The following is a 14,442-nucleotide window of genomic DNA, read 5'->3' as shown; positions in this document are numbered from 1 at the left end:
CCCCTCCCCCAAGATGTAATACTTTCACGTCCTTCATTTTTTAAAAAAAGTGTCCTATCTACCCTGTGTACAAATGCCCAGCATTCAGATTGTGTTCCTCTCGTAAATTTTCATTTCTTTCATTCATTCAGAACTTGCCCCCCCCCCCCCCGAACACTTTTGGTTCCTTCAGTCTTTTAAAACTCTCCTATGTACCCTGTGTGCTAATGGCCAGCATTGAGATTGTTTTCCTGTCCCAAATTTGCATGTCTTTCAGTCATTCACAACTCCCCCCCCCCCCCTTCTCCAGTTTAACACTTTCGTTTCCTTCAGTCTTTTAAAACTCTCCTATCTACCCTGTGTCCTAATGGCCAGCATTCAGATTGTTTTCCTTTCCCAAATGTTCATGTCTTTCAGTCGTTCAGAACTCCCCCCTCCCCCCATTTAACACTTTCGGTTCCTTCAGTCTTTTAAAACTCTCCTATCAACCCTGTGTCCTAATGGCCAGCACTCAGATTGTTTTGCTTTGCCAAATTGTCTGTCACTGATGTCACTGAATGCCTGCCTAGCAGACCACTTCCGGCAGGCACGGTCCCAGGCACATCCTGTTGGAGGTGAGAATTATTATATAGGATAGGATTAGACATCTTGTAAAAAACATCTAAAAAGGAAAATTTTCAGTAATTTGCAGAAAGTCAGATAATTGTTGATGAGTCTTATTTCCTTTTGGATGGAGTACCACTTAGATTTAACTTGCTTCTTCTTTTCTTCATTTAGGTTTTTTTCTATTTTTTCAAGGATGTTCTTTTGGCTTTAATATCCTCTTTCACTTTTCTCTTTAACTATTCTGGCTGCTGTTTGCTGTTCTTTTCGCCTTTATTAATATGTGCAGTAAATCTGGTCTGGACTTCCAAAATGGTGTTTTAAAACAGCATCCATGCCAGATTTAAAATCTTAACCTTAATAGGTGAGCCTTTTAGCTTTTTCACCATTTTCCTCATTTTATCATACTTACTGTTTTGAAAACTAAATGCTGCTACAGTAGATTTCCTTAGTGACTTCACTCTAGTTATTAAGTCAAAAATTGATCATGTTATGATCACTGTTTCCCAGCAGACCCATCACCATTGCTTCTCATATTAAGTCCTTCATTCTATTAAAGGTTAGATCTAAAATAGCTCCCCCTTTTGTCGGTTCCTGATCCTGTTACTCTGAGAAGCAGTCATTTATTACATCTAGGAATTTTGTCTCCCTAGCACTCCCTGATGTAACATTTAATCGATATTGGGGTAATTGAAAAAGTCATTTGATGAAGAGTTCTACAATGCCCTGAAGCAGCGTTCTGTGAAACAGGGAATCCCTGTAGGGACGTGATTATTCTCCTTGTGAAGTTGGAGGCTTTCGAACAGATAAGTGATTTTTGAAGATTGATGAAAAAATGTTTTTGGCAATTGTATGTAGCAGATTGAAATGATACAGGAGAAAGTTTTATGAATGCAGCTATATATCTATTTTCTCATTTTTTTTATGTTGATGTTTCTGGTAAAAGTATCATTAAGTTCAAAGCACACCATTGGTCTAAAAATTCTTGATCATCCAAAATCAGCATAGGCTGTTTGGAAATCCTAAGAGCCTTTGGGATCCTTTTGTCTTTGCAGTAATCAATGATTGTGGCGTAATGCAGTTCATTGTGTATGATATTCTTCTTTAAATTAATAGTTTCAAACGATAAACGATTTGTCATCTTTATTGGAAACCAAAGGATTATGGAGCAATTTCTGTAAGTGTTCTTCAGTATGCAGCAGCAGGATCCATCCAGAGCATCTCCAGGATGCACTTCGCAGGGCAGGGTGCCACCATTCTTCAAAATGGCGGCACTGGAGGCAAGAGCCAGTGGGCATCGCTCCTATCTCTGCTGTTAGATATGGTGGGGTGGGGAGGGTGCCACTAGACACCATGGATTTGAATTTTTTGTTTGAGGAAAAGGGTATTGGTATGGTGGGAGGAAGGGGTGGGCCAGTAGACTACTAGGAAAATGTAAGGGTGGGTGGGGAGCACTAGGCTACCGGGGAAATCTTTTAATTGTGGAGAGGGAGAGGGCCTCTACACAGGAATGAAAGCTTGGGAGAGAGGGAGGTGCCAGTATGTTTTTTTTTTTTTGTCACCCTTCCTGTCAATGCCTGAACCAATCACCGCTGTTGCACTGACGGGAAAGGTGACATTTATCAGTGAGCTCTGCATAAATGCCACAGTTTTAATTCAGCAGTAATTTCATGCTCATTGATTATGGCATGCTGCAATATTTTTTGTGCAGTATTTTACAGTAGAGCTACAGCTCTACCATGAGGTTTGCTGCAGCTCTACCACAGTGCATCTCTCCCATTCTTCTCTGTCTGTTCCAGATTCACATCTCCCTTTCCCTCTACTTCCTGACCTTAAATGTCAGGAGAAGAGGGGCTGGTCTTTGACCTGGCTGTTCTCTGTGAGCTCTGGACTCAAACCTCCCTCCTGTTTTCTGCATAGTCCTCCGAGAGAAAAGACTGAAGCAGAAAGCAGGGGACTATTTTCTACTGCTTGAGACTGAGGCACTGATCAGTAGTCACAGATGTAGAGCAACATGTGCTAACACAGTGGGGCCCTTGTTATTTATAGGTAAATCCTATGATACCCTCCCCCTTAACTGAGACATCTTGGGGTGGTCAGAAGTAGGAGTGAGTGGGCATTGCTCCTGACTCTTCATGGTCTTCCCTTGCGGGCTGAGGAGTGTGGGTTGCGCTAGACACGAGGGAATTTTTTTTTTAAATTGGGGCGGGGGAGGAGGGTCATGTCGGTAAGTAGATGGTGCTGATAGAGACCAGGGATTTCTTTTTAAGTTTGGGACAGGGAGATCAGTCAGGGGATAAGGCAACCAGAATTGCACACAATACTCAAGGTGTGGTTGCACCATGCATTGTAGTATTTGTTGTCTTCTTTTCTATATCTTTCCTAATAATTCCTAGCATTCTGTTTACTTTTTTGGCTGCCACTGGAAGGAAGATTAAAGCATATTGTCTGTGATGACACCTTGATCTTTTTCTTGTGTGCTGACTCCTAAGATGGAACCTAACATAAAGTAACTATGATTTAGATTGTTTTTTTCCAACGTGCATTACTTTTATCTGCCCAGTCTTCCAATTTCCTAAGGTCCTCCTGCAATTTTTCATAGTCTGCATACATTTTAACAACTTTGAATAGTTTTGTGTCATCTGCAAATTTAATCACCTCATTCCCATTTCTAGGTCATTTAAAAATGTTAAATAGCATCTGTCCCAGTACAGATCCCTGAGGCACTCCGCTATTCATCCTCATCCACTGAGAGAAATGGCCATTGAACCTTACCCTCTGTTTTCTATCCATTTACCAATTCCTAATCCACAGCAGAACGTTGCATACAGAATACTGTACCTCGGTCACAATCAAAATACAGATGGACCCTCACCAAGTACAGAGTAAGGGATTACAAATTAGAAATAGAAATATGAAGACAAAAATTAAGCAGGAAATCCCAAAAAGTCAAACTTGGTATGTACTGTTACACTGGAGAAATAAAAATAGACATTCATTTCCTCTTGTATTAAATAGAGTATAAAGACATATATGATGCTCATTTTCCAAAGTAACATATTCCTGTTTATAAATTCAAAATAAAATACATTTTTATCTTTGTTGTCTTGACATTTTATCTTTCTATCATGTTTGTCTCTGATAATTGTTTTGTCCCTTTTAGCTCTTTTCTCCCTTTCTTTCATTTTCTGCCTTTCTTTCCTCATTCTCTCATTATTTTTTTTTTCCTTTTTGATTTTCAGCCTATCAAGTTTCTGTCTCCTCTCTCACCTGCTAGCTGAGAACCAGAGGAACAGTTCAGTTCCTATTGCACCTCTTCGTAACTCTGGTCAAGTCACTTCACCCTCATGTATATAATATGTAAACTGATTTGATTATAAACAAAGAAAGGTGGTATATCAAATCTCATTCCATTTCCCATCACGTTCCTTCCCCTGCCTCATACACCTTCTAGTTTTCATCAACCCCCCTCCCCCATTACCACATTTCTACCCTCTATTCTCACTATCCTTCTCTCAGTCATCCCACCGACAACCTCCCATGGCCTCTCCCACCTGATTTCATCCATTCCCAGCATCTTTCCTCCCTCTTCCTCCATCTACTCTTGAAACCCATCATCTCCTCTCTCTCTCTCTCGCTATCTCCTGCCCACACACACACATCTCCCTATGCCTTCTCTTCTACTCCAGGCATCTCCCTGTCCCATCTCTCTTCATTCTTGCTCTGACCCATGGTCCAGCATCTCCCTCTCCCCCCCCCCACATGGTCCAGCATCTCTCCCTCTCCCCCCCACATGGTCCAGTATCTCTCCCTCTCTTCCCCCCCTCACATGATATAGCATCTCTCCCTCTGTTCCTCCCCCCCCCCCCCACATGGTATAGCATCTCTCCTCTTCCCTCCCCCCTCCCCACATGGTCCAGCATATCTCCCTCTCTGTTTCCTGCTGTTCTCTCCTCAGCCATGGTCCTGCTTCCTTCTGTTTTGTCCTTGTGGTCCCACATCTCTACCTCTCTTGTCCCTACCTCATTATCCAGCATTTCATCCTCCCTCCCTTCCACCCCAAGTCCAATATCTCTCTGGATGTTTTACTTCTTATTCTGTATTAGCTAAAGGCTTCTCCATGTCCTGCACGTGTAGCTGAGGTGAAGGATTCTAGTAGCATCTAGTTCCTGTGTAAGGATCTATAGCAGTCTTGCTTGTACTGTTTTCCTAACAATAGGTGCACTGGTGCTCTAGGGCCTGATGTAATATTTACAATGCTGTTGCAATGAGTTATTGCAGTTTGAGCCCTGGGAATTTGTGATGTAATAATTCATTGATGTATAGTTACTGAGTGTTTATATGCAGGGTTTTTTGTTATTTTGCAAAGTGTTTGGTATTGAAAGGAGAATGTTACTGTTCCTTGAGGTGATACCACATCTGAATATTTATCCTAGTACCATTATTGGGAGAATGTGTGTTACAGAAATTAAGGTGCAAGTTTTATATTATGATTCTATGTAATCCTGCATTGAATAGTTGAATGATGCTAGGTGTTTGATACTAGCTGAGGAGTTGTTTTATGCATAGGAGGTCCTTGTGACATTCTCATTGTCTCTTGTAGCTAATTTAAAAGTGGGGAAGGGGCTGTGATGTGTGGAAATGTAATTTTGGCTTGACTCCCCTTCCCCCAATGTCTCTCCAAATATGTACATTTGTCCAGTGAGACCATTGGCCTGCTGTCCTTCCTGTCTTCTCTTTGACATCATTTTGCCCCAAGAGGTCCTGAGAAGAACCACTACTGCTTCCCCAAGCATCCCTCTCCCCTCACAAGTAAAGTAAGCTCGAAATAAAATAGTTTTCTCAATTGTAATCTACCAGTTACTAAAGTTTCAATATAAGATTTCTCATGTATGTATATATTTAACAATGTAGAAACTTATCTGTACATTTTTTTATCAACAGGTATTACAAGACCCTTCAAGCTTGAAGAATTACTTTTTGTCAAGCAAATATCAGCTAAGTACTTTATTGTCCTTGAATAAAAATTCCTTGGGGTCGATATTCAAAGTGATTTAACTGGCCAGACTTGGCTCCTGGCCAGTTAGTGCCACTAAATAGCATAGCCCACTAAACTCAAAGCTGGTTATTTGTGGGTGGTCCATCCATTTATTGGTTTACAACCATTGTTGTTCAAATGACACCATATACAAGCATTCTACTGACAGTGCAAATGTTGCACCCATTGCCACTCCTCGCTTTTGTAAAAACAACTTATCCTCAAAAAAAGGAAAAAGTTCTCTGTCAGTGCTTCTGTGGCTAACAAGAACAGAAATTCTGTAGGCACTTGGAGTCGTGGACACCCATCTAAAGCTTTCCTTAAAATCCATATACACTCATTTTGTGGAAGAGATGTGTACAAAGATACCACGTCTAAAGTTACCATGATAAAAGGAAATTCTGTTTGCAAAATAGTTTAAAAAGTGAGTTGTGGAGGGGAGGGGCGGCTGGAGTCAAGATGGCGGCTCGAGCTTGAGGCTCTGTGGAGGCTAACGCTAAGCTCTGTTCAATTATTACCTTTTTCCAATATGCCGCATACAAAGCGAAAAGGTGCAGTGAAGGGAGTCTTACCGTCGGCCCAATCACTCCCTCCAGGCCAGCGAACGCTCCTACAGTTTGCCACGAGCACCCCTGTGGATACTGGCATGAGGAAACCCGCTGTTGGATCCGCCGAAGGAGCGGCGTTTCCACTAGGGTCGGAGACATCACTATCCCCGCCAGATCTTAATCCGCCGCTTTGCCCTGCAGCCCTTCGGATGAGCGATGAGGACTCGATGGGACCGGAAGTCGGTAACCAAAGGGCCTCAGACGGTAGAACTCTTCCCCAGGACGCAGATGGTTCGAACATAGAGCTTCAAGCTCCCCAAGCGGTGACTCTACACTCTATCTGGACAGCAATTCAACAACTAACAACTACGGTCACAAAAACTTCTCGAGATACAGCATTGCTGGTAAATAAGCTTGATTCTTTAACATTAACCTTAGAAACTGTTAAGACTGAACAATTTGCTCAAAAAACTGAAATAACATCGCTAAAATCTGTCACGGATGCTTTGATAAAAGACAAAATGAAAACTTCTTTAAAATTGGAACATTTAGAGAACTATAATAGAAGACTAAATTTGAGGTTACTGAATTTTCCTTTTCAAATTGGAGTTACTCCAGTGGATTTCTTTAAAAAATACTTAATGGAAGTTTTGGCTTACCCTCAATCAGCAATACCACCTATTAACAGAGTTTACTATTTGCCAGATAAAATCTCCAACGCGAATCCATGTGATAATAATCAAGGTCCAGAGATAAACTTGAAAGACTTATCAGCATTTCTGGAAGAATCTATTTCAGAGAGAACTTGTCGAAGGACTCTATTGATATGTTTTGTTTTCGAGCAAGACCTAAATGCATTATTAAGACTTTACTTCAAGAATGCTACTAAACTTTTTCATGGTCAAAAAATCTGGATTTTTCCAGACGTGATAAAAACTACTCAGGATCGTAGGAGAGCCTTTCTAGCTTACAGAGAAGAGGTTAAAACTATGGGCGCTACCTTTTTGCTGGCTTATCCCTGCAAATGCTGTATCAAGTATTTAGGGAATAAATATATATTTTTTGAACCAGACCAGCTAAAAAAGTTTATAGATGCTAAAAAGCTATCCAAGTGTGTAGAGGACATTAAGAAAATGGAAAATTGACGGGGGAATATGAGCCAGGCTATTTACTTTTTGTTTATCTTCTTTTATCTCCTTAATTGCTTTATCTCCTCTCCCTCCTTCTGATTGTTGGTCTAAGAAAGTAGACTATGTTTCATAGTTAATATCTGTTAGGTATATTGAAATACTTATTAGTTTGAGATTATTTTGAATTGTTTCATGGTAATGTTAACCTATGACAATTTTACCGCTGTATTTCCATTTATAAGTCTATCTTGTAAAAATGAAAAATTCAATAAAAAGTGAGTTGTGTCTTTTATATACAATGTACTGGTTTCTACTAAACATTGCAGAAACCAGTCAACGTATTTAAATAAAGGCTCCAGTAGTGAGTTACAGGAGGACAGAATGAGATGTTCTGGAAGTTGTTCCAATCTTTTCTGTATTTTTGGTAGAAGGTACAGAAATAGTGTACTAGGATATTTTAGATTCTAAAATTGATGTTCTGCTCCAGTCAAATGTCCTTCTTCTACACCTTTTGATGTAATATCCAAAATCTTAACTTGTAAATGGGTTGTTGGATTTTCAGACAAAGGTTGATAGGTAGCAGTGTCATTGAATTGTTGATACACTTCTTGGTTGTAGGCATTTTTATCCTTCTCCTTTATCAGCTCTGCAAATAACAATGGAGGGATTTTGTTGGAGGTTGTTAAGTGGTTCAAAGGTAAGTTGTTTGCTATTTGCAACTACCTTCTAACCAATATTGGTGCATTAAAAGTACAAGTTGGTATTATTGCCAGAAGAATATTTCAAGGGATTTTAGAAAAAAAAAACATTGAGAATGATTTTAAAAATAAGAATAATAAAATAACAGAGAGGTGGAAGTTTTTGGACTAGTGATGTTGCATCAGGTTTGCACATAATTTGCAACAAATGAGCATCTGAATTCTCTTGCCTCATTTTAAAACCTATATTGAATTTATACTGAATTTAAAATATTGAAAGTGATAACTAGAGGATGAATATATTTTGTTTAACACAACTCTTTCTGACTAGCCCAAGTAAATAAAAATATAATTGAATTCTTCCCTGTCTAATTCCCACCCACTCTTTTCAAAGCAATTTCTTGGGTGTTTGTTTTCTTTCACGCCTCATTCACTCCCTCACTCTTTGTCACTTTTTTAAAATGTCCTCAGTCATTATCAAGCATTATAAAGCATTCCATGTAAGCTACATAAGAAACTTTCCTTAGTGCTCAGAAGTTTGAATGGTCTGAGACCTATAATCAGTTTCTGACAATTTCTCTCTATACATGGACAAGGAAGAGGTTAAAATGACAGCCATCAGCTGCATCCTTCTCTGACAATTCATATAAGTACACTTTTAGCTGTAACCTCCATCAGCCATCAACCTCTGACCAGATTCAATTATCACTTTTTTTTTTTTTTTTTTAAGAAATCCCATTTTTTTAAGCAAACTTCATTTGAAAGCTTCTTTAAGAGCCTTTTCAAATATATTCCTTAACTCACAGAGCAATCCTAATGGTCTGTCAGAATTTTTTGATTTTAAAATTAATTTCCCCTTAAATCTTGTCTCTATTATATTCCATTCATATAAGAGCTTACCTAACAACACATTTACTCTCTTCAAGCAGATACCCACTTGCTTCTATCTCACTCACTCACTCACTAGCTTAGCCCAGAAATATATCCCTCTCTTACACATACTACTAATACTGCTAACCTACCTCTATAAACTTATTTTTAACTAATTTTCCAGTTTTTTGTTTCAGTTTGACAACCAGTTGATAGCACCTTTTCACTCTGTCTCCCTCCAAACGATTTAAAACCGTCAGTAGAATCCTGCCCTGTGATATTCCTGCTTGGACTTGTGCAGCCAATGCATTTAGCTGTTCCTTGCAGCACAAGCTGTCTTAGGAGGAGTAGCCTAGTGGTTAGTGCAGTGGACTTTGATCCTGGGGAACTGAGTTCGATTCCCACTGCAGCTCCTTGTGATTCTGGGCAAGTCACTTAACCCTCCATTGCCCCTGGTACAAAATAAGTACCTGAATATATGCAAACCGCTTTGAATGTAGTTGCAAAACCTCAGAAGGGCAGTATATCAAGTCCCATTTCCCTTTCCCTTCCCTTTACCATACCCAAAGCTCCCTGCACCTCATTACCTGGCTAGGTAAAAATAAATTATTAAAATTGCTCTGCTTATCCATATTCCCTTAGGAAGTAACTTAAGAAACCATGGTTAAGAATTGACTATATAGTTCCATTTCAAGGGAAGAGCTTCCTTGTGGTGATAGATTTTTACTCAAGGTGACTCAAGATGATCATAGTATACTCACCAATTATAGTAGTTTGACATATTTATTTTTGTTACATTTGTACCCCACGCTTTCCCACTCATGGCAGACTCAATGCGGCTTACATGGGGCAATGGAGGGTTAAGTGACTTGCCCAGAGTCTCAAGGAGCTGCCTGTGCCTGAAGTGGGAATCGAACTCAGTTCCCCAGGACCACAGTCCACCACCCTAACCACTAGGCCACTTCTTTAGCTCACATATATTTGTAACTCATGAGCTACCATACACAATTGTCTCAGACAGGTTTGCTTTCCCATTTGATGACTTCAACAAGTTTTTTGTTTTTGTTTTGTTTTTGCAAATAATCCTCATTACGGCTGTTACCATTATAGTATACTAATCCCAGGCAAATGACCTGGCAGGGAAGATGGTGCAGTCCACAAAAAATGCATTAAAAAGAATAAATGAAGAAGATATTAGGCTTGCCTAGTTCCTCATCTTGCAATACGTTGCACCTTGCCCAACTATTGGAGTCAGTCTTGCAGAACTGTTGATGGGGCACTGCCTTGAGACATGCTTGGACTGTCACAATTCAGACCTTTTTCCAAATGCCTAAAGATGGAATCTATAGTGTCATCTTGGAAAAGGCTAAATGCTTAGAAATTGCATCATGGTAGAATTACAACTCAAGCAGGAACACCAGAAAGGTTCTTTGGGGTTAATTTTATAGGGAGCCACTTAAATATAGGCAGCAATGTATAAATGCCAGCATTCTAGTCATTTACATTCATGAAAATGAGAATCTGGCTATGAGGCATATTTTCAAAGCACTTTGGGAGGCTAAGTTCCATAGGTTTCTATGGAACTTTGGGAGGCTAAGTGCTTTGAAAATGAGCCTCTATGTGTAATTCTGTAAGTGTGTCCTCAAATTTCAGTGGTATGTATTTTGCAAGTGGGCATTCACATAGTCTGGGCAGAGCATACACAGGGTGCGCACTTGCATGTGTAAATTATAGAATGCTATAATTTATGTATATGTCTCCCACAGCAGCTCTATGGTATCTACTTTTCTTAATAGAATAGGCTCTAAATAGGTGCAAATTTATAACCCTTTTATGTTAGCATTAGAAGCGAAAATACATAGTAAAAAAAGTTTAGATACATTAAAAGCAGGAAGCCGGCTAAAGAATCGATTGGGCCGCTGGACGAAAGTGGTGTTAAAGGGGCGATCAGGGAAGACAAAGCCATAGCGGAGAAATTAAATGAATTCTTTGCTTTGGTCTTCACCGAGGAGGATTTGGGAGGGACACCAGTGCCGGAAAGGGTATTTGAAGCATGCGAGTCAGAGAAACTAAACGAACTTACTGTAAACTTGGAGGATGTAATGGGTCAGTTCTGCAAACTGAAGAGTAGTAAATCACCAGGACCAGATGGTATTCATCCCAGAGTATTAATAGAACTGAAAAATGAACTTGTAGAGCTACTGTTAGTAATATGCAATCTATCTCTAGAATCGGGTGTGGTACCGGAAGACTGGAGAGTAGCCAATGTTAAAACGATTTTTAAAAAAGATTCCATAGGAGATCCGGGAAATTATAGACCGGTGAGTCTGACGTCGGTACCGGGCAAAATGATAGAGGCTATTATTAAGAATAAAATTACAGAGCACATACAAAAACATGGGCTGATGAGACAAAGTCAGCATGGATTTAGTGAAGGGAAGTCTTGCCTCACCAGTCTACTACATTTTTTTTAGGGGGTGAACAAACGTGGACAATGGGGAGCCGGTGGATATTGTGTATCTAGATTTTCAGAAGGTGTTTGACAAAATGCCTCATGAAAGACTCCAGAGGAAACTGGAGAGTCATGGGATCGGAAGTAGGGTATTACTATAGATTAAGAGCTGGTTGAAAGATAGGAAGCAGAGAGTAGGATTGAATGGTCAGTATTCTCAATGGAGAAGGGTAGTTAGTGGGGTCCCTCAGGGGTCTGTGCTGGGACCGCTGCTTTTTAACATATGTATAAATGACCTAGAGATGGGAGTAACTAGTGAGGTAATTAATTTTGCAGATGACACAAAGTTATTCAGGGTCGTCAAGTCGCAGGAGGAGTGTAAAAGATTACAGGAGGACCTCACGAGACTGGGGGATTGGGCATCCAAGTGGCAGATGAAGTTCAGTGTTGACAAGTGCAAAGTGATGCATGTGGGTAAAAGGAACCCGAATTACAGCTATGTCATGCAAGGTTCCGCGTTAGGAGTCACAGAACTAGAAAGGGATCTGGGAGTCATTGTTGATAAGACGTTGAAAACTTCTGCTTAGTGTGCTGTGGCGGCTAAGAAAACACACAGAATGTTCAGTATTATTAGGAAAGGGATGGAAAACAAGCACGAGGATGTTATAATGCCGTTGTATCGCTCCATGGTGTGACCGCACCTCGAATATTGTGTCCAATTATGGTCACCGCATCTCAAAAAAGATATAAAGGAATTGGAGAAGGTGCAGAGAAGGGCGACGAAAATGATAAAAGGGATGGAACGACTTCCCTATGAGGAAAGGCTAAAAAGGTTAGGGCTCTTCAGCTTGGAGAAAAGGCGGCTGAGGGGTGATATGATAGAAGTCTACAAGATAATGAGCGGAGTAGAGCGGACAGATGTGAAGCGTTTGTTTACACTTTCAAACAATAATAGAACCAGGAACACAAGATGAAGCTAGAATATGGTAGATTTAAAACAAATAGGAGAAACATTTTCTTTACTCAGCGTGTAGTTGGATTCTGGAACTCGTTGCCGGAGAACGTAGTGACAGCAGCTGGTCTTACGGAGTTTAAGGGGGGTTTGGACAGATTCCTGAAGGAAAAGTCCATTGAACATTATTTTAAAAGGGAAAAAGAAAAAAAAATTGGGTGGGGAGGGGTTGCCGGGTTGTTGAAGCCTGGATTGGCCGCTGTCAGAGACAGGATGCTGGGCTTAATGGACTCTTGGTCTTTTCCCATCTAATTATCTCTTGCCTTATGGGGGAAAATCAAGAGTTGGTGTGGGGCAGGGGCTCGGATCTCATCCTTAGCTCCTATTTGTCATAAGCCTCGTTTTTGGGCTGGACAGGTGTGTGGAGCCTTTTCTTCTTGGGCCCACAAGGGACTGGTTCATTTTTATTTTCGTCAGCTGTTGGATGTGAGGGAACTTTGAGAATTTACAAACCCAGTTTCATCTTTCAAACATTTTGTGACTGCCCAAGGGTGGTTGTGGAATGATCCGGAAGACTCGGAGCATGTGAAAAAATTGTCTCTCTCTGGGGAAATGGAGAGGTTCTATTTCTTTTGTTTATAAGTTCTTCAGGGGGAAAGAATTTAGGGGCCCTTTTACTAAGCCAAGCGTCTACGCGTACCCAACGTGTGTCAACATGGAGTTACCGTCTGACTACCGCATGGCTCTTGTGGTAATTTTATTTTTGGTGTGTGTATGATACGCACATCTGAAAAATATTTTTTTTATTTTTGGCTGCGCATAATGGAGGCACACCAAGTGGCATTTGACGCAAGTAGGTCATTACCGCCCTGATTCTTTACTGCTAGGTCAATGGCTGGTGGTAAGGTCTCAGACCCAAAATGGACTCACGGCAATTTTGATTTTGCCGCACGTCCATTTTCAGCAAAAAAGGGCCTTTTTTACAGGCGCGCTAAAAAAATGGATCGGCGGGCACTCAAAACCCGCAACTATGCTACCGCAAGCCATTTTTCAGCGCGCCTTTGTAAAAGGACCCCTTAAGCATTACAGATTTATGCTTCAATGGAAAGTAAATTTTGGGAGGGAACTCAACAGAGTGCAATGGAAACAAATTTTTACAGAAGTTAAGAGATCATCTCTTTGTACATTGATTAAGGAAAATGCTTATAAGGTTGTGACCCGGAGGTACAATACCCCGGAGCAGTTTGCGGGCTGTGATCCCTTAGAGTGCCATTGATTTTTATTGGTGGTGCTCTGAGGAAAAAAGGACTTTTCTTCACATTTGGTGAACCTGCCAGAAGATTCAACCTTTTTGGACTGCAGTAGTTTTCTTGGGCTGCTGTCTGGGGGTCCAGGTTTTCAGTTGATCCTGCCATTTGTTTGTTGGGCCTGCACAATAAGCTGGATATCAAATGGCAGGTACGTGGTAAGTGCATCTGCCTAGCAGTGGCTAAGCTTGTGTTTTAAATGGATATATGTGGATGGCCCCACAGTTTAGGACTGGCTCTTGTGAGTAAAGGTGCTCCAGGACTTGGAGCAATTGACTGATAAACGCCATGGTCGATTTGATCCAGCACAGGATGAATGGACTCATTTGGCATTGTTATGTATGGGGGAGGGGGAGGTGGTAGTGTGCAGGATGCTTGCTGATGGAACCACGGCAAGTTCCTGGAGGGCTAGTGGATTTTTTTTTGTGGAGGGGGGAGGAACAGTTTCTTGTTGTTTGCTGCTTGGGGTGATCTGTGTTTGTTACTCAGTGCTGTTTGTATATTCTAAACTTGTTTAATAAAAATTGATTAAAAAACAACAACAACAACAACCAGGTTCTTAACATCTTCTGCAACTGCTTAATATCCTCCTTCATCCAGGTCTCCCTAGGTAGCCTGTTACACCAGATTAAAGCTATTACGGAAAACATTCTATGCCTAAATCTTTCTCCCTTCACTCAAGAATATTTTGAATTACCAACTGAAAATCTTGACTGGATTGTAAACAATTCCCTGGTGTATACTTGTTTTATGTTTGCTCCAAATACTTGGGCAATTTTCCTATGGCTCTTGGAATGTCAATATCAAGACCTAAAATTTGATTCCCATATAAATTAGTAGCTAATGATGATTTCTTAGCAATTCT

Source organism: Microcaecilia unicolor, chromosome 9 (genome assembly GCF_901765095.1).
Source record: "Microcaecilia unicolor chromosome 9, aMicUni1.1, whole genome shotgun sequence".
Taxonomy (NCBI): domain Eukaryota; kingdom Metazoa; phylum Chordata; class Amphibia; order Gymnophiona; family Siphonopidae; genus Microcaecilia; species Microcaecilia unicolor.
This window is presented reverse-complemented; position numbering follows the sequence as displayed.